Source organism: Procambarus clarkii, unplaced genomic scaffold (genome assembly GCF_040958095.1).
Source record: "Procambarus clarkii isolate CNS0578487 unplaced genomic scaffold, FALCON_Pclarkii_2.0 HiC_scaffold_96, whole genome shotgun sequence".
Taxonomy (NCBI): Eukaryota; Metazoa; Arthropoda; class Malacostraca; order Decapoda; family Cambaridae; genus Procambarus; species Procambarus clarkii.
The window spans coordinates 4,654,682-4,677,127 of NW_027189129.1; positions in this window are offsets into that span (position 1 = coordinate 4,654,682).

Below are 22,446 nucleotides of genomic sequence, written 5' to 3' on the forward strand. Positions count from 1 at the left end.
AGCAGCGTTAGGTTACATTTGTCCCTAACCTCCCTGCAGTTTTCAAAATATCAAAAACATCACAATATCGAGGCCTGAGCCATATTTTGGAGCCTAATTCTGGCTCTCTGCACGTATTCGAAGTTTGATATTACGATTTTTATACCCAACATATGCCAAGTACTGAAAGCGGCAGTGAGTCACATTTCGCACAAACTCCCCTGCAGTTTTCGAAATATCCCAATTTCGAGGCCTGAGCCATATTTTGGAGCCAAATTCTGGCTCTCTGCACGTATTCGCTGTTTGAAATTACGACTTTTTTATACCCAACATATGCCAAGTACTGAACGCGGCGTTTTGTCACATTTGTCCAAAACCCCCGTGCAGTTTTCAAAATATCCCAAACATCCCAATTTCGTGGCCTGAGCAATATTTTGGAGCCAAATTCTGGCTCTCTGCACGTATTCGCAGTTTGAAATTACCACTATATTATACCCAACATATGCCAAGTACTGAAAGCGGCGTTTGGTCACATTTGTCTCAATCCACCCTGCATTTTTCAAAATATCCCAAACATCCCAATTTCGAGGCCTGAGCCATATTTTGGAGCAAAATTCTGGCTCTCTGCACGTGTTCGCAGTTTGAAATTACGACTTTTTTATACCCAACATATACCAAGTACTGAAAGCAGCGTTTGGTCACATTTGTCAAAAAAAAACCCTGCAGTTTTCAAAATATCCCAAACATCCCAATTTCGAGGCCTGAGCCATATTTTGGAACCAAATTCTGGCTCTCTGCACGTATTCATAGTTTGAAATTACGAATTTATATACCCAACATATGCCAAGTACTGAAAGCGGCGTTTCGTCACATTTGTCCCAAAACTCCCTGCAGTTTTCAAAATATCCCAAACATCCCAATTTCGAGGCCTGAGCCATATTTTGGAGCCAAATTCTGGCTCTATGCACGTATACGCGGTTTGAAATTACGATATATTATACCCAACATATGCCATGTACTGAAAGCGGCGTTTGGTTACCTTTGTCGCAAACCTCCCAGCAGTTTTCAAAATATCCCAAACATCCCAATTTCGAGGCCTGATCCATATTTTGGAGCCAAATTCTGGCTCTATGCACGTATTCGCTGTTTGAAGTTACGATATTTTATACCCAACATATGCCAAGTCCTGAAAGCGGCAGTGTGTCACATTTTGCTCAAACTCCTCTGCAATTTTCGAAATATCCCAAATATCCCAATTTCAAGGTCTGAGCAATATTTTGGAGCCAAATTCTGGCTCTATGCACGTATTCGCAGTTTGAAATTACGACTTTTTATACCCAACATATGCCAAGTCCTAAAAGCGGCAGTGAGTCAAATTTTGCACAAACTCCCTTACAGTTTTTCGAAATATCCCAAATATCCCAATTTCGAAGCCTGAGCCATATTTTGGAGCCAAATTCTGGCTCTCTGCACGTATTCGCAGTTTGAAAATACGATTTTTTTATATCCAACATATGCCAAGTACTGAAAGCAGCGTTAGGTTACATTTGTCCCTAACCTCCCTGCAGTTTTCAAAATATCCCAAACATCACAATATCGAGGCCTGAGCCATATTTTGGACCCAAATTCTGGCTCTCTGCACGTATTCGCAGTTTGAAATTACGACTTTTTTATACCCAACATATGCCAAGTACTGAACGCGCCGTTTGGTCACATTTCTCCAAAATCCCCCCTGCAGTTTTCAAAATATCCAAAACATCCCAATTTCGAGGCCTGAGCCATATTTTGGAGCCAAATTCTGGCTCTATGCACGTAATCGTGGTTTGAAATTACGATATTTTATACCCAACATATGCCAAGTCCTGAAAGCGGCAGTGAGTCTCATTTCGCACAAACTCCCCTGCAATTTTCGAAATATCCCAAATATCCCAATTTCAAGGCCTGAGCAATACTTTGGAGCCAAATTCTGGCTCTCTGCACGCATTCGAAGTTTGAAATTACGAATTTTTATACCCAACATATGCCAAGTACTGAAAGTGGTGTTTGGTCAAATTTGTCCCAAACCTCCCTGCAGTTTTCAAAATATCCCAAACATCCCAATTTCGTGGCCTGAGCAATATTTTGGAGCCAAATTCTGGCTCTCTGCACGTATTCGCAGTTTGAAATTAACACTTTTTTATACCCAACATATGCCAAGTACTGAAAGCAGCGTTTGGTCACATTTGTCTCAATCCACCCTGCATTTTTCAAAATATCCCAAACATCCCAATTTCGAGGCCTGAGCCATATTTTGGAGCCAAACTCTGGCTCTCTGCACGTATTTGCAGTTTGAAATTACGGCTTTTTTTTACCCAATATATGCCAAGTACTGAAAGCGGAGTTTGGTCACATTTGTCCCAAACCCCACCTGCAGTTTTCAAAATATCCCAAACATCCCAATTTCGAGGACTAAGCAATATTTTGGAGTCAAATTCTGGCTCTATGCACGTATTCGTGGTTTGAAATTACGATATTTTAGACCCAACATATGCCAAGTCCTGAAAGCGGCAGTGAGTCACATTTCGCACAAACTCCCCTGCAATTTTCGAAATATCCCAAATATCCCAATTTCAAGGCCTGAGCAATATTTTGGAGCCAAATTCTGGCTCTCTGCACGCATTCAAAGTTTGAAATTACGAATTTTTATTCCCAACATATGCCAAGTACTGAAAGTGGTGTTTGGTCAAATTTGTCCCAAACCTCCCTGCAGTTTTCAAAATATCCCAAACATCCCAATTTCGTGGCCTGAGCAATATTTTGGAGCCAAATTCTGGCTCTCTGCACGTATTCGCAGTTTGAAATTACCACTTTATTATACCCAACATATGCCAAGTACTGAAAGCGGCGTTTGGTCACATTTGTCCAAAACCCCCCCTGCAGTTTTCAAAATATCCCAAACATCCCAATTTCGAGGCCTGAGCCATATTTTGGAGCCAAATTCTGGCTCTATGCACGTATTCGTGGTTTGAAATTACGATATTTTATACCCAACATATGCCAAGTCCTGAAAGCGGCAGTGAGTCACATTTCGCACAAACTCCCCTGCAGTTTTCGAAATATCCCAAACATCCCAATTTCGAGGCCTGAGCCATATTTTGGAGCCAAACTCTGGCTCTCTGCAGGTATTTGCAGTTTGAAATAACGACTTTTTTATACCCAATATATGCCAAGTACTGAAAGCGGAGTTTGGTCACATTTGTCCCAAACACCCCCTGCAGTTTTCAAAATATCCCAAACATCCCAATTTCCAGGACTGAGCAATATTTTGGAGCCAAATTCTGGCTCTATGCACGTATTCGTAGTTTGAAATTACGAATTTTTATACCCATCATATGCCAAGTCCTGAGAGCGGCAGTGAGTCAAATTTTGCACAAACTCCCTTACAGTTTTCGAAATATCCCAAATATCCCAATTTCGAAGCCTGAGACATATTTTGGAGCCAAATTCTGGCTCTCTACACGTATTCGCAGTTTGAAAATACGATTTTTTTATATCCAATATATGCCAAGTACTGAAAGCAGCGTTAGGTTACATTTGTCCCTAACCTCCCTGCAGTTTTCAAAATATCAAAAACATCACAATATCGAGGCCTGAGCCATATTTTGGAGCCTAATTCTGGCTCTCTGCACGTATTCGAAGTTTGATATTACGATTTTTATACCCAACATATGCCAAGTACTGAAAGCGGCAGTGAGTCACATTTCGCACAAACTCCCCTGCAGTTTTCGAAATATCCCAATTTCGAGGCCTGAGCCATATTTTGGAGCCAAATTCTGGCTCTCTGCACGTATTCGCTGTTTGAAATTACGACTTTTTTATACCCAACATATGCCAAGTACTGAACGCGGCGTTTTGTCACATTTGTCCAAAACCCCCGTGCAGTTTTCAAAATATCCCAAACATCCCAATTTCGTGGCCTGAGCAATATTTTGGAGCCAAATTCTGGCTCTCTGCACGTATTCGCAGTTTGAAATTACCACTATATTATACCCAACATATGCCAAGTACTGAAAGCGGCGTTTGGTCACATTTGTCTCAATCCACCCTGCATTTTTCAAAATATCCCAAACATCCCAATTTCGAGGCCTGAGCCATATTTTGGAGCAAAATTCTGGCTCTCTGCACGTGTTCGCAGTTTGAAATTACGACTTTTTAATACCCAACATATACCAAGTACTGAAAGCAGCGTTTGGTCACATTTGTCAAAAAAAAACCCTGCAGTTTTCAAAATATCCCAAACATCCCAATTTCGAGGCCTGAGCCATATTTTGGAACCAAATTCTGGCTCTCTGCACGTATTCATAGTTTGAAATTACGAATTTATATACCCAACATATGCCAAGTACTGAAAGCGGCGTTTCGTCACATTTGTCCCAAAACTCCCTGCAGTTTTCAAAATATCCCAAACATCCCAATTTCGAGGCCTGAGCCATATTTTGGAGCCAAATTCTGGCTCTATGCACGTATACGCGGTTTGAAATTACGATATATTATACCCAACATATGCCATGTACTGAAAGCGGCGTTTGGTTACCTTTGTCGCAAACCTCCCAGCAGTTTTCAAAATATCCCAAACATCCCAATTTCGAGGCCTGATCCATATTTTGGAGCCAAATTCTGGCTCTATGCACGTATTCGCTGTTTGAAGTTACGATATTTTATACCCAACATATGCCAAGTCCTGAAAGCGGCAGTGTGTCACATTTTGCTCAAACTCCTCTGCAATTTTCGAAATATCCCAAATATCCCAATTTCAAGGTCTGAGCAATATTTTGGAGCCAAATTCTGGCTCTATGCACGTATTCGCAGTTTGAAATTACGACTTTTTATACCCAACATATGCCAAGTCCTAAAAGCGGCAGTGAGTCAAATTTTGCACAAACTCCCTTACAGTTTTTCGAAATATCCCAAATATCCCAATTTCGAAGCCTGAGCCATATTTTGGAGCCAAATTCTGGCTCTCTGCACGTATTCGCAGTTTGAAAATACGATTTTTTTATATCCAACATATGCCAAGTACTGAAAGCAGCGTTAGGTTACATTTGTCCCTAACCTCCCTGCAGTTTTCAAAATATCCCAAACATCACAATATCGAGGCCTGAGCCATATTTTGGACCCAAATTCTGGCTCTCTGCACGTATTCGCAGTTTGAAATTACGACTTTTTTATACCCAACATATGCCAAGTACTGAACGCGCCGTTTGGTCACATTTCTCCAAAATCCCCCCTGCAGTTTTCAAAATATCCAAAACATCCCAATTTCGAGGCCTGAGCCATATTTTGGAGCCAAATTCTGGCTCTATGCACGTAATCGTGGTTTGAAATTACGATATTTTATACCCAACATATGCCAAGTCCTGAAAGCGGCAGTGAGTCTCATTTCGCACAAACTCCCCTGCAATTTTCGAAATATCCCAAATATCCCAATTTCAAGGCCTGAGCAATACTTTGGAGCCAAATTCTGGCTCTCTGCACGCATTCGAAGTTTGAAATTACGAATTTTTATACCCAACATATGCCAAGTACTGAAAGTGGTGTTTGGTCAAATTTGTCCCAAACCTCCCTGCAGTTTTCAAAATATCCCAAACATCCCAATTTCGTGGCCTGAGCAATATTTTGGAGCCAAATTCTGGCTCTCTGCACGTATTCGCAGTTTGAAATTAACACTTTTTTATACCCAACATATGCCAAGTACTGAAAGCAGCGTTTGGTCACATTTGTCTCAATCCACCCTGCATTTTTCAAAATATCCCAAACATCCCAATTTCGAGGCCTGAGCCATATTTTGGAGCCAAACTCTGGCTCTCTGCACGTATTTGCAGTTTGAAATTACGGCTTTTTTTTACCCAATATATGCCAAGTACTGAAAGCGGAGTTTGGTCACATTTGTCCCAAACCCCACCTGCAGTTTTCAAAATATCCCAAACATCCCAATTTCGAGGACTAAGCAATATTTTGGAGTCAAATTCTGGCTCTATGCACGTATTCGTGGTTTGAAATTACGATATTTTAGACCCAACATATGCCAAGTCCTGAAAGCGGCAGTGAGTCACATTTCGCACAAACTCCCCTGCAGTTTTCGAAATATCCGAAATATCCCAATTTTGAGGCCTGAGCCATATTTTGGGGCCAAATTCTGGCTCTCTGCACGTATTCGAAGTTTGAAATTACGACTTTTTATACCCAACATATGCTAAGTACTGAAAGTGGCATTTGGTCACATTTGTCCCAAACCTCACTGCAGTTTTCAAAATATCCCAAACATCCCAATTTCGTGGACTGAGCAATATTTTGGAGCCAAATTCTGGCTCTCTGCACGTATTCGCAGTTTGAAATTACCACTTTATTATACCCAAGATATGCCAAGTACTGAAAGCGGCGTTTGGTCACATTTGTCTCAATCCACCCTGCATTTTTCAAAATATCCCAAACATCCCAATTTCGAGGCCTGAGCCATATTTTGGAGCAAAATTCTGGCTCTCTGCACGTATTCGCAGTTTGAAATTACGAATTTATATACCCAACATATGCCAAGTACTGAAAGCGGCGTTTCGTCACATTTGTCCCAAACCTCCCTGCAGTTTTCAAAATATCCCAAACATCCCAATTTCGAGGCCTAATCCATATTTTGGAGCCAAATTCTGGCTCTATGCACGTATTCGCTGTTTGAAGTTACAATATTTTATACCCAACATATGCCAAGTCCTGAAAGCGGCAGTGAGTCACATTTCGCACAAACTCCCCTGCAATTTTCGAAATATCCCAAATATCCCAATTTCAAGGACTGAGCAATATTTTGGAGCCAAATTCTGGCTCTCTGCACGCATTCAAAGTTTGAAATTACGAATTTTTATACCCAACATATGCCAAGTACTGAAAGTGGTGTTTGGTCAAATTTGTCCCAAACCTCCCTGCAGTTTTAAAAATATCCCAAGCATCCCAATTTCGTGGCCTGAGCAATATTTTGGAGCCAAATTCTGGCTCTCTGCACGTATTCGCAGTTTGAAATTACCACTTTATTATACCCAACATATGCCAAGTACTGAAAGCGGCGTTTGGTCACATTTGTCTCAATCCACCCTGCATTTTTCAAAATATCCCAAACATCCCAATTTCGAGGCCTGAGCCATATTTTGGAGCAAAATTCTGGCTCTCTGCACGTATTCGCAGTTTGAAATTACGACTTTTTTATACCCAACATATACCAAGTACTGAAAGCAGCGTTTGGTCACATTTGTCAACCCCCCCCCCCCACTGCAGTTTTCAAAATATCCCAAACATCCCAATCTCGAGGCCTGAGCCATATTTTGGAGCCAAATTCTGGCTCTATGCACGTATTCGTGGTTTGAAATTACGATATTTTATATCCAACATATGCCAAGTCCTGAAAGCGGCAGTGAGTCACATTTCGCACAAACTCCCCTGCAGTTTTCGAAATATCCCAAATATCCCAATTTTGAGGTTTGAGCTATATTTTGGAACCAAATTCTGGCTCTCTGCACGTATTCGAAGTTTGAAATTACTACTTTTTATACCCAACATATGCCAAGTCCTGAAAGCGGCAGTGAGTCACATTTCGCATAAACTCCCCTGCAGTTTTCGAAATATCCCAAATATCCCAATTTCGAGGCCTGAGCCGTATTTTGGAGCCAAATTCTAGCTCTCTGCATGTATTCGCAGTTTGAAATTACGACTTTTTTATACCCAACATATGCCAAGTACTGAACGCGGCGTTTGGTCACATTTGTCCAAAACCCCCCCTGCAGTTTTCAAAATATCCCAAACATCCCAATTTCGAAGCCTGAGCCATATTTTGGAGCCAAATTCTGGCTCTATGCACGTATTCGTGGTTTGAAATTACGATATTTTATACCCAACATATGCCAAGTCCTGAAAGCGGCAGTGAGTCACATTTTGCACAAACTCCCCTGCAGTTTTCGAAATATCCCAAACATCCCAATTTCGAGGCCTGAGCCATATTTTGGAGCCAAACTCTGGCTCTCTGCAGGTATTTGCAGTTTAAAATGACGACTTTTTTATACCCAATATATGCCAAGTACTGAAAGCGGAGTTTGGTCACATTTGTCCAAAACCCACCCTGCAGTTTTCAAAATATCCCAAACATCCCAATTTCGAGGACTGAGCAATATTTTGGAGCCAAATTCTGGCTCTATGCACGTATTCGTAGTTTGAAATTACGAATTTTTATACCCATCATATGCCAAGTCCTGAGAGCGGCAGTGAGTCAAATTTTGCACAAACTCCCTTACAGTTTTCGAAATATCCCAAATATCCCAATTTCGAAGCCTGAGCCATATTTTGGAGCCAAATTCTGGCTCTCTGCACGTATTCGCAGTTTGAAAATACGATTTTTTTATATCCAACATATGCCAAGTACTGAAAGCAGCGTTAGGTTACATTTGTCCCTAACCTCCCTGCAGTTTTCAAAATATCCCAAACATCACAATATCGAGGCCTGAGCCATATTTTGGAGCCAAATTCTGGCTCTCTGCACGTATTCGACGTTTGATATTACGATTTTTATACCCAACATATGCCAAGTACTGAAAGCGGCAGTGAGTCACATTTCGCACAAACTCCCCTGCAGTTTTCGAAATATCCCAAATATCCCAATTTCGAGGCCTGAGCCATATTTTGGAGCCCAATTCTGGCTCTCTGCACGTATTCGCAGTTTGAAATTACGACTTTTTTATACCCAACATATGCCAAGTACTGAACGCGGCATTTGGTCACATTTGTCCAAAACCCCCCTGCAGTTTTCAAAATATCCCAAACATCCTAATTTCGATGCCTGAGCCATATTTTGGAGCCAAATTCTGGCTCTATGCACGTATTCGAGGTTTGAAATTACGATATTTTATACCCAACATATGCCAAGTCCTGAAAGCGGCAGTGAGTCACATTTCGCACAAACTCCCCTGCAGTTTTCGAAATATCCCAAATATCCCAATTTTTAGGCCTGAACCATATTTTGGAGCCAAATTCTGGCTTTCTGCACGTATTCGAAGTTTGAAATTACCTCTTTTTATACCCAACATATGCTAAGTACTGAAAGTGGCATTTGGTCACATTTGTCCCAAACCTCACTACAGTTTTCAAAATATCCCAAACATCCCAATTTCGAGGCATGAGCCATATTTTGGAGCCAAATTCTGGCTCTCTGCACGTATTCGTAGTTTGAAATTACGAATTTATATACCCAACATATGCCAAGTACTGAAAGCGGCGTTTTGTCACATTTGTCCCAAAACTCCCTGCAGTTTTCAAAATATCCCAAACATCCCAATTTCGAGGCCTGAGCCATATTTTGGAGCCAAATTCTGGCTCTATGCACGTATACGCGGTTTGAAATTACGATATATTATACCCAACATATGCCAAGTACTGAAAGCGGCGTTTGGTTACCTTTGTCGCAAACCTCCCAGCAGTTTTCAAAATATCCCAAACATCCCAATTTCGAGGCCTGATCCATATTTTGGAGCCAAATTCTGGCTCAATGCACGTATTCGCTGTTTGAAGTTACGATATTTTATACCCAACATATGCCAAGTCCTGAAAGCGGCAGTGTGTCACATTTCGCACAAACACCCCTGCAATTTTCGAAATATTCCAAATATCCCAATTTCAAGGCCTGAGCAATATTTTGGAGCCAAATTCTGGCTCTCTGCACGCATTCGAAGTTTGAAATTACGAATTTTTATACCCAACATATGCCAAGTACTGAAAGTGGTGTTTGGTCAAATTTGTCCCCAACCTCCCTGCAGTTTTCAAAATATCCCAAACATCCCAATTTCGTGGCCTGGCCTGAGCAATATTTTGGAGCCAAATTCTGGCTCTCTGCACGTATTCGCAGTTTGAAATTACCACTTTTTTATACCCAACATATGCCAAGTACTGAAAGCAGCATTTGGTCACATTTGTCTCAATCCACCCTGCATTTTTCAAAATATCCCAAACATCCCAATTTCGAGGCCTGAGCCAATTTTGGAGCCAAACTCTGGCTCTCTGCACGTATTTGCAGTTTGAAATTACGACTTTTTTATACCCAATATATGCCAAGTACTGAAAGCGGAGTTTGGTCACATTTGTCCCCAACCCCACCTGCAGTTTTCAAAATATCCCAAACATCCCAATTTCGAGGACTAAGCAATATTTTGGAGCCAAATTCTGGCTCTATGCACGTATTCGCAGTTTGATATTACGACTTTTTATACCCAACATATGCCAAGTCCTGAAAGCGGCAGTGAGTCACATTTCGCACAAACTCCCCTGCAGTTTCGAAATATCCGAAATATCCCAATTTTGAGGCCTGAGCCATATTTTGGGGCCAAATTCTGGCTCTCTGCAGGTATTCGAAGTTTGAAATTACGACTTTTTATACCCAACATATGCTAAGTACTGAAAGTGGCATTTGGTCACATTTGTCCCAAACCTCACTGCAGTTTTCGAAATATCCCAAACATCCCAATTTCGTGGCCTGAGCAATATTTTGGAGCCAAATTCTGGCTCTCTGCACGTATTCGCAGTTTGAAATTACCACTTTATTATACCCAAGATATGCCAAGTACTGAAAGCGGCGTTTGGTCACATTTGTCTCAATCCACCCTGCATTTTTCAAAATATCCCAAACATCCCAATTTCGAGGCCTGAGCCATATTTTGGAGCAAAATTCTGGCTCTCTGCACGTATTCGCAGTTTGAAATTACGAATTTATATACCCAACATATGCCAATTACTGAAAGCGGCGTTTCGTCACATTTGTCCCAAACCTCCCTGCAGTTTTCAGAATATCCCAAACATCCCAATTTCGAGGCCTAATCCATATTTTGGAGCCAAATTCTGGCTCTATGCATGTATTCGCTGTTTGAAGTTACGATATTTTATACCCAACATATGCCAAGTCCTGAAAGCGGCAGTGAGTCACATTTCGCACAAACTCCCCTGCAATTTTCGAAATATCCCAAATATCCCAATTTCAAGGCCTGAGCAATATTTTGGAGCCAAATTCTGGCTCTCTGCACGCATTCAAAGTTTGAAATTACGAATTTTTATACCCAACATATGCCAAGTACTGAAAGTGGTGTTTGGTCAAATTTGTCCCAAACCTCCCTGCAGTTTTAAAAATATCCCAAGCATCCCAATTTCGTGGCCTGAGCAATATTTTGAAGCCAAATTCTGGCACTCTGCACGTATTCGCAGTTTGAAATTACCACTTTATTATACCCAACATATGCCAAGTACTGAAAGCGGCGTTTGGTCACATTTGTCTCAATCCACCCTGCATTTTTCAAAATATCCCAAACATCCCAATTTCGAGGCCACAGCCATATTTTGGAGCAAAATTCTGGCTCTCTGCACGTATTCGCAGTTTGAAATTACGACTTTTTTATACCCAACATATACCAAGTACTGAAAGCAGCGTTTGGTCACATTTGTCAAAAACCCCCCCTGCAGTTTTCAAAATATCCCAAACATCCCAATTTCGAGGCCTGAGCCATATTTTGGAGCCAAATTCTGGCTCTATGTACGTATTCGCGGTTTGAAATTACGACATTTTGTACCCAACATATGCCAAGTCTTGAAAGCGGCAGTGAGTCACATTTCGCACAAACTCCCCTGCAGTTTTCGAAATATTACAAATTTCCCAATGTCAAGGCCTGAGCCATATTTTGGAGCCAAATTCTGGCTCTCTGCACGTATTCGCAGTTTGAAATTACGACTTTTTTATACCCAACATATGCCAAGTACTGAACGCAGCGTTTGGTCACATTTGTCCAAAACCCCCCCTGCAGTTTTCAAAATATCCCAAACATCCCAATTTCGAGGCCTGAGCCATATTTTGGAGCCAAATTCTGGCTCTATGCACGTATTCGCGGTTTGAAATTACGACATTTTATACCCAATATATGCCAAGTCTTGAAAACGGCAGTGAGTCATATTTCGCACAAACTCCCCTGCAGTTTTCGAAATATCCCAAATATCCCCATTTCGAGGCCTGAGCCATATTTTGGAGCCAAATTCTGGCTCTCTGCACGTATTCGCAGTTTGAAATTACGAATTTTTTATACACAACATATGCAAAGTACTGAAAGTGGCATTGGTCACATTTGTCCCAAACCCCTTCTGCAGTTTTCAAAATATCCCAAACATCCCAATTTCGAGGCTTGAGGCATATTTTGGAGCCAAATTCTGGCTCTATGCACGTATTCGAAGTTTGAAATTACAACATTTTATACCCAACATATGCCAAGTCTTGAAAACGGCAGTGAGTCATATTTCGCACAAACTCCCCTGCAGTTTTCGAAATATCCCAAATATCCCCATTTCGAGGCCTGAGCCATATTTTGGAGCCAAATTCTGGCTCTCTGCACGTATTCGCAGTTTGAAATTACGAATTTTTTATACACAACATATGCCAAGTACTGAAAGCAGCGTTTGGTTACATTTGTCCCATACCTCCCAGCAGTTTTCAAAATATCCCAAACATCACAATATCGAGGCCTGAGCCATATTTTGGAGCCAAATTCTGGCTCTCTGCACGTATTCGTAGTTTGATATTTCGATTTTTATACCCAACATATGCCAAGTACTGAAAGCAGCAGTGAGTGACATTTTGCACAAACTCCCCTGCAGTTTTCGAAATATCCCAAACATCCCAATTTCGAGGCCTGAGCCATATTTTGGAGCCAAACTCTGGCTATCTGCACGTATTTGCAGTTTGAAATTACGACTTTTTTATACCCAATAAATGCCAAGTACTGAAACGGAGAATGGTCACATTTGTCCCAAACCCCCCCTGCAGTTTTCAAAATATCCAAAACATCTCAATTTCGAGGCCTGAACAATATTTTGGAGCCAAATTCTAGCTTTCTGCACGTATTCGCAGTTTGAAATTACGACTTTTTTATGCCCAACATATGCCAAGTACTGAAAGCGACGTTTGGTCACATTTGTCCCAAACCCCCCCTGCAACTTTCAAAATATCTCAAACATCCCAATTTCGTGGCCTGAGCAATATTTTGGAGTCAAATACTGGCTCTATGCACGTATTCGCAGATTGAAATTACGACTTTTTATACCCACCATATGCCAAGTACTGAAAGTGGAATTTGGTCACATTTGTCCCAAACCTCACTGCAGTTTTCAAAATATCCCAAACATCCCAATTTCGAGGCATGAGCCATATTTTGGAGCCAAATTCTGGCTCTCTGCACGTATTCGCTGTTTGAAATTACGAATTTATATACCCAACATATGCCAAGTACTGAAAGCGGCGTTTCGTCACATTTGTCCGAAACCTCCCTGCAGTTTTCAAAATATCCCAAACATCCCAATTTCGAGGCCTGATCCATATTTTGGAGCCAAATTCTGTCTCTATGCACGTATTCGCTGTTTGAAGTTACGATATTTTATACCCAACATATGCCAAGTCCTGAAAGCGGCAGTGAGTTACATTTCGCACAAACTCCCCTGCAATTTTCGAAATATCCCAAATATCCCAATTTCGAGGCCTGAGCAATATTTTGGAGCCAAATTCTGGCTCTCTGCACGTATTCGAAGTTTGAAATTACGACTTTTTATACTCAACATATGCCAAGTACTGAAAGTGGCGTTTGGTCAAATTTGTCCCAAACCTCCCTGCAGTTTTTTAAAATATCCCAAACAACCCAATTTCGAGGCCTGAGCCATATTTTGGAGCCAAATTCTGGCTATCTGCACGTATTCGCAGTTTGAAATTACCACTTTTTTATACCCAACATATGCCAAGTACTGAAAGCGGAATTTGGTCACATTTATCTCAATCCACCCTGCATTTTTCAAAATATCCCAAACATCCCAATTTCGAGGCCTGAGCCATATTTTGGAGCAAAATTCTGGCTCTCTGCATGTATTCGCAGTTTGAAATTACGACTTTTTTATACCCAACATATACCAAGTATTGAAAGCGGCGTTTGGTCACATTTGTCTCAAACCCCCCCCTGCAGTTTTCAAAATATCCCAAACTTCCCAATTTCGAGGCCTGAGCCATATTTTGCAGCCAAACTTTGGCTCTATGCACGTATTCGAGGTTTGAAATTACGACATTTTATACCCAACATATGCCAAGTCCTGAAAGCGGCAGTGAGTCACATTTCGCACAAACTCCCTTCCAGTTTTCGAAATATCGAAAATTTCCCAATTTCGAGGCCTGAGCCATATTTTAAAGCCAAATTCTGGCTCTCTGCACGTATTCGCAGTTTGAAATTGCGACTTTTTTATACCCAACATATGCCAAGTACTGAACGCGGCGTTTGGTCACATTTGTCCAACCCCCCCCCCCCCCCCCCCCTGCAGTTTTCAAAATATCCAAAACATCCCAATTTCGAGGCCTGAGCCATATTTTGGAGCCAAATTCTGGCTCTATGCACGTATTCGCGGTTTGAAATTACGACATTTTATACCCATTATATGCCAAGTCCTGAAAGCGGCAGTGAGTCACATTTCGTACAAACTCCCCTGCAGTTTTCGAAATATCCCAAATATCCCAATTTCGAGGCCTGAGCCATATTTTGGAGCCAAATTCTGGCTCTCTGCACGTATTCGAAGTTTGAAATTACGACTTTTTATACTCAACATATGCCAAGTACTGAAAGTGGCGTTTGGTCAAATTTGTCCCAAACCTCCCTGCAGTTTTTTAAAATATCCCAAACAACCCAATTTCGAGGCCTGAGCCATATTTTGGAGCCAAATTCTGGCTATCTGCACGTATTCGCAGTTTGAAATTACCACTTTTTTATACCCAACATATGCCAAGTACTGAAAGCGGAATTTGGTCACATTTGTCTCAATCCACCCTGCATTTTTCAAAATATCCCAAACATCCCAATTTCGAGGCCTGAGCCATATTTTGGAGCAAAATTCTGGCTCTCTGCATGTATTCGCAGTTTGAAATTACGACTTTTTTATACCCAACATATACCAAGTATTGAAAGCGGCGTTTGGTCACATTTGTCCCAAACCCCCCCTGCAGTTTTCAAAATATCCCAAACTTCCCAATTTCGAGGCCTGAGCCATATTTTGCAGCCAAACTTTGGCTCTATGCACGTATTCGAGGTTTGAAATTACGACATTTTATACCCAACATATGCCAAGTCCTGAAAGCGGCTGTGAGTCACATTTCGCACAAACTCCCTTGCAGTTTTCGAAATATCGAAAATTTCCCAATTTCGAGGCCTGAGCCATATTTTAAAGCAAAATTCTGGCTCTCTGCACGTATTCGCAGTTTGAAATTGCGACTTTTTTATACCCAACATATGCCAAGTACTGAACGCGGCGTTTGGTCACATTTGTCCATTCCCCCCCCCCCCTGCAGTTTTCAAAATATCCAAAACATCCCAATTTCGAGGCCTGAGCCATATTTTGGAGCCAAATTCTGGCTCTATGCACGTATTCGCGGTTTGAAATTACGACATTTTATACCCATTATATGCCAAGTCCTGAAAGCGGCAGTGAGTCACATTTCGTACAAACTCCCCTGCAGTTTTCGAAATATCCCAAATATCCCAATTTCGAGGCCTGAGCCATATTTTGGAGCCAAATTCTGGCTCTCTGCATGTATTCGTAGTTTGAAATTACGAATTTATATACCCAACATATGCCAAGTACTGAAAGCGGCGTTTCGTCACATTTGTCCCAAACCTCCCTGCAGTTTTCAAAATATCCCAAACATCCCAATTTCGAGGCCTGAGCCATATTTTGGAGCCAAATTCTGGCTCTCTGCACGTATTCGCAGTTTGAAATTACGACTTTTTTATACCCAACATATGCCAAGTACTGAACGCGGCGTTTGGTCACATTTGTCCAAAACTCCCCCTGCAGTTTTCAAAATATCCCAAACATCCCAATTTCGAGGCCTCAGCCACATTTTGGAGCCAAATTCTGGCTCTATGCACGTATTCGCGGTTTGAAATTACGACATTTTATACCCAATATATGCCAAGTCCTGAAAGCGGCAGTGAGTCACATTTCGCACAAACTCCCCTGCAATTTTCGAAATATCCCAAATATCCCAATTTTGAGGCCTGAGCCATATTTTGGAGCCAAATTATGGCCTCTGCACGTATTCGAAGTTTGAAATTGCGACTTTTTATACCCAACATATGCAAAGTACTGAAAGTGGCATTTGGTCACATTTGTCCCAAACCCCTTCTGCAGTTTTCAAAATATCCCAAACATCCCAATTTCGAGGCATGAGGCATATTTTGGAGCCAAATTCTGGCTCTATGCACGTATTCGCCGTTTGAAATTACAACATTTTATACCCAACATATGCCAAGTCTTGAAAACGGCAGTGAGTCATATTTCGCACAAACTCCCCTGCAGTTTTCGAAATATCCCAAATATCGCCATTTCGAGGCCTGAGCCATATTTTGGAGTCAAATTCTGGCTCTCTGCACGTATTCGCAGTTTGAAATTACGAATTTTTTATACACAACATATGCCAAGTACTGAAAGCAGCGTTTGGTTACATTTGTCCCATACCTCCCAGCAGTTTTCAAAATATCCCAAACATCACAATATCGAGGCCTGAGCCATATTTTGGAGCCAAATTCTGGCTCTCTGCACGTATTCGCAGTTTGATATTTCGATTTTTATACCCAACATATGCCAAGTACTGAAAGCAGCAGTGAGTGACATTTTGCACAAACTCCCCTGCAGTTTTCGAAATATCCCAAACATCCCAATTTCGAGGCCTGAGCCATATTTTGGAGCCAAACTCTGGCTATCTGCACGTATTTGCTGTTTGAAATTACGACTTTTTTATACCCAATATATGCCAAGTACTGAAACGGAGAATGGTCACATTTGTCCCAAACCCCCCCTGCAGTTTTCAAAATATCCAAAACATCCCAATTTCGAGGCCTGAACAATATTTTGGAGCCAAATTCAGCTTTCTGCACGTATTCGCAGTTTGAAATTACGACTTTTTTATGCCCAACATATGCCAAGTACTGAAAGTGGCGTTTGGTCACATTTGTCCCAAACCCCCCCTGCAGCTTTCAAAATATCTCAAACATCCCAATTTCGTGGCCTGAGCAATATTTTGGAGTCAAATGCTGGCTCTATGCACGTATTCGCATATTGAAATTACGACTTTTTATACCCAACATATGCCAAGTACTGAAAGTGGAATTTGGTCACATTTGTCCCAAACCTCACTGCAGTTTTCAAAATATCCCAAACATCCCAATTTCGAGGCATGAGCCATATTTTGGAGCCAAATTCTGGCTCTCTGCACGTATTCGCAGTTTGAAATTACGAATTTATATACCCAACATATGCCAAGTACTGAAAGCGGCGTTTCGTCACATTTGTCCGAAACCTCCCTGCAGTTTTCAAAATATCCCAAACATCCCAATTTCGAGGCCTGATCCATATTTTGGAGCCAAATTCTGGCTCTATGCACGTATTCGCTGTTTGAAGTTACGATATTTTAGACCCAACATATGCCAAGTCCTGAAAGCGGCAGTGAGTTACATTTCGCACAAACTCCCCTGCAATTTTCGAAATATCCCAAATATCCCAATTTCGAGGCCTGAGCAATATTTTGGAGCCAAATTCTGGCTCTCTGCACGTATTCGAAGTTTGAAATTACGACTTTTTATACTCAACATATGCCAAGTACTGAAAGTGGCGTTTGGTCAAATTTGTCCCAAACCTCCCTGCAGTTTTTTAAAATATCCCAAACAACCCAATTTCGAGGCCTGAGCCATATTTTGGAGCCAAATTCTGGCTATCTGCACGTATTCGCAGTTTGAAATTACCACTTTTTTATTCCCAACATATGCCAAGTACTGAAAGCGGAATTTGGTCACATTTGTCTCAATCTACCCTGCATTTTTCAAAATATCCCAAACATCCCAATTTCGAGGCCTGAGCCATATTTTGGAGCAAAATTCTGGCTCTCTGCATGTATTCGCAGTTTGAAATTACGACTTTTTTATACCCAACATATACTAAGTATTGAAAGCGGCGTTTGGTCACATTTGTCCCAAACCCCCCCTGCAGTTTTCAAAATATCCCAAACTTCCCAATTTCGAAGCCTGAGCCGTATTTTGGAGCCAAACTTTGGCTCTATGCACGTATTCGAGGTTTGAAATTACGACATTTTATACCCAACATATGCTAAGTCCTGAAAGCGGCAGTGAGTCACATTTCGCACAAACTCCCTTGCAGTTTTCGAAATATCGAAAATTTCCCAATTTCGAGGCCTGAGCCATATTTTAAAGCCAAATTCTGGCTCTCTGCACGTATTCGCAGTTTGAAATTGCGACTTTTTTATACCCAACATATGCCAAGTACTGAACGCGTCGTTTGGTCACATTTGTCAACCCCCCCCCCCCTGCAGTTTTCAAAATATCCCAAACATCCCAATTTCGAGGCCTGAGCCATATTTTGGACCCAAATTCTGGCTCTATGCACGTATTCGCGGTTTGAAATTACGACATTTTATACCCAATATATGCCAAGTCCTGAAAGCGGCAGTGAGTCACATTTCGCACAAACTCCCCTGCAGTTTTCGAAATATCCCAAATATCCCCATTTCGAGGCCTGAGCCATATTTTGGAGCCAAATTCTGGCTCTCTGCACGTATTCGTAGTTTGAAATTACGAATTTATATACCCAACATATGCCAAGTACTGAAAGTGGCGTTTCGTCACATTTGTCCCAAACCTCTCTGCAGTTTTCAAAATATCCCAAACATCCCAATTTCGAGGCATGAGCCATATTTTGGAGCCAAATTGTGGCTCTCTGCACGTATGCGTAGTTTGAAATTACGAATTTATATACCCAACATATGCCAAGTACTGAAAGCGGCGTTTCGTCACATTTGTCCCAAACCTCCCTGCAGTTTTCAAAATATCCCAAACATCCCAATTTCGAGGCCTGAGCCATATTTTGGAGCCAAATTCTGGCTCTATGCACGTATTCGCGGTTTGAAATTACGATATATTATACCCAACATATGCCAAGTACTGAAATCGGCGTTTGGTTACCTTTGTCGCAAACCTCCCAGCAGTTTTCAAAATATCCCAAACATCACAATATCGAGGCCTGAGCCATATTTTGGAGCCAAATTCTGGATCTCTGCACATATTCGCAGTTTGATATTACGATTTTTATACCCAACATATGCCAAGTACTGAAAGCTGCAGTAAATCACATTTTGCACAAACTCCCCTGCAGTTTTCGAAATATCCCAAACATCCCAATTTCGAGGCCTGAGCCATATTTTGGAGACAAACTCTGGCTCTCTGCACGTATTTGCAGTTTAAAATTACGACTTTTTTATACCCAATATATGCCAAGTACTGAAAGCGGAGTTTGGTCACATTTGTCCCAAACCCCCCCCTGCAGTTTTCAAAATATCCCAAACATCCCAATTTCGAGGACTGAGCAATATTTTGGAGCCAAATTCTGGCTCTATGCACGTATTCGCAGTTTAAAATTACGACTTTTGATACCCATCATATGCCAAGTTCTGAAACCGGCAGTGAGTCAAATTTTGCACAAACTCCCTTACAGTTTTCGAAATATCCCAAATATCCCAATTTCGAAGCCTTAGCCATATTTTGGAGCTAAATTCTGGCTCTCTGCACGTATTCGCAGTTTGAAAATACGATTTTTTTATATCCAACATATGCCAAGTACTGAAAGCAGTGTTAGGTTACATTTGTCCCTAACCTCCCTGCAGTTTTCAAAATATCCCAAACATCACAATATCGAGGCCTGAGCCATATTTTGGAGCCAAATTCTGGCTCTATGCACGTATTCGTGGTTTGAAATTACGATATTTTATACCCAACATATGCCAAGTCCTGAAAGCGGCAGTGAGTCACATTTCTCACAAACTCCCCTGCAGTTTTCGAAATATCCCAAATATCTCAATTTTGAGGCCTGAGCCATATTTTTTAGCCAAATTCTGGCTCTCTGCACGTATTCGAAGTTTGAAATTACGACTTTTTATACCCAACATATGCCAAGTCCTGAAAGCGGCAGTGAGTCACATTTCGCACAAACTCCCCTGCAGTTTTCGATATATCCCAAATATCCCAATTTTGAGGCCTGAGCCATATATTGGAGCCAAACTCTGGCTCTCTGCACGTATTTGCAGTTTGAAATTACGACTTATTTATGCCCAATATATGCCAAGTACTGAAAGCGGCGTTTCGTCACATTTGTCCCAAACCTCCCGGCAGTTTTCAAAATATCCCAAACATCCCAATTTCGAGGCCTGAGCCATATTTTGGAGCCAAATTCTGGCTCTATGCACGTATTCGCGGTTTGAAATTACGATATATTATACCCAACATATGCCAAGTACTGAAAGCGGCGTTTGGTTACCTTTGTCGCAAACCTCCCAGTAGTTTTCAAAATATCCCAAACATCGCAATATCAAGGCCTAAGCCATATTTTGGAGCCAAATTCTGGCTCTCTGCACGTATTCGCAGTTTGATATTACGATTTTTATACCCAACATATGCCAAGTACTGAAAGCGGCAGTAAATCACATTTTGCACAAACTCCCCTGCAGTTTTCGAAATATCCCAAACATCCCAATTTCGAGGCCTGAGCCATATTTTGGAGCCAAACTCTGGCTCTCTGCACGTATTTGCAGTTTGAAATTACGACTTTTTTATACCCAATATATGCCAAGTACTGAAAGCGGAGTTTGGTCACATTTGTCCCAAACCCCCCCTGCAGTTTTCAAAATATCCCAAACATCCCAATTTCGAAGCCTGAGCCATATTTTGGAGCCAAATTCTGGCTCTCTGCACGTATTCGCAGTTTGAAAATACGATTTTTTTATATCCAACTTATGCCAAGTACTGAAAGCAGCGTTAGGTTACATTTGTCCCTAACCTCCCTGCAGTTTTCAAAATATCCCAAACATCACAATATCGAGGCCTGAGCCATATTTTGCAGCCAAATTCTGGCTCTCTGCACGCATTTGCAGTTTGAAATTACAACTTTTTTATACCCAACATATGCCAAGTACTGAACGCGGCGTTTGGTCACATTTGTCCAAAACCCCCCCTGCAGTTTTCAAAATATCCCAAACATCCCAATTTCGAGGCCTGAGCCATATTTTGGAGCCAAATTCTGGCTCTCTGCACGTATTCGTAGTTTGAAATTACGAATTTATATACCCAACATATGCCAAGTACTGAAAGCAGTGTTAGGTTACATTTGTCCCTAACCTCCCTGCAGTTTTCAAAATATCCCAAACATCACAATATCGAGGCCTGAGCCATATTTTGGAGCCAAATTCTGGCTCTATGCACGTATTCGTGGTTTGAAATTACGATATTTTATACCCAACATATGCCAAGTCCTGAAAGCGGCAGTGAGTCACATTTCGCACAAACTCCCCTGCAGTTTTCGAAATATCCCAAATATCTCAATTTTGAGGCCTTAGCCATATTTTGGAGCCAAATTCTGGCTCTCTTTGCGTATTCGAAGTTTGAAATTACTACTTTTTATACCCAACATGTGCCAAGTCCTGAAAGCGGCAGTGAGTCACATTTCGCACAAACTCCCCTGCAGTTTTCGATATATCCCAAATATCCCAATTTTGAGGCCTGAGCAATATTTTGGAGCCAAATTCTGGCTCTCTGCACGTATTCGAAGTTTGAAATTACGAATTTTTATACCCAACATATGCCAAGTACTGAAAGCGGCAGTGAGACACATTTTGCACAAACTCCCCTGCAGTTTTCGAAATATCCCAAACATCCTAATTTCGAGGCCTGAGCCATATTTTGGAGCCAAATTCTGGCTCTCTGCACATATTCGAAGTTTAACATTACGACTTTTTATACCCAACATATGCTAATTACTGACAGTGGCATTTGGTCACATTTGTCCCAAACCTCACTGCAGTTTTCAAAATATCCCAAACATCCCAATTTCGAGGCATGAGCCATATTTTGGAGCAAAATTCTGGCTCTATGCACGTATTCGTAGTTTGAAATTACGAATTTATATACCCAACATATGAAAAGTACTGAGAGCGGCGTTTCGTCACATTTGTCCCAAACCTCCCTGCAGTTTTCAAAATATCCCAAACATCCCAATTTCGAGGCATGAGCCATATTTTGGAGCCAAATTATGGCTCTCTGCACGTATTCGTAGTTTGAAATTACGAATTTATATACCCAACATATGCCAAGTACTGAATGCGGCGTTTCCTCACATTTGTCCCAAACCTCCCTGCAGTTTTTAAAATATCCCAAACATCCCAATGTCGAGGCCTGAGCTATATTTTGGAGCCAAATTCTGGCTCTCTGCACGTATTCGCAGTTTGAAATTGCGACTTTTTTATACCCAACATATGCCAAGTACTGAATGCGGCGTTTGGTAACA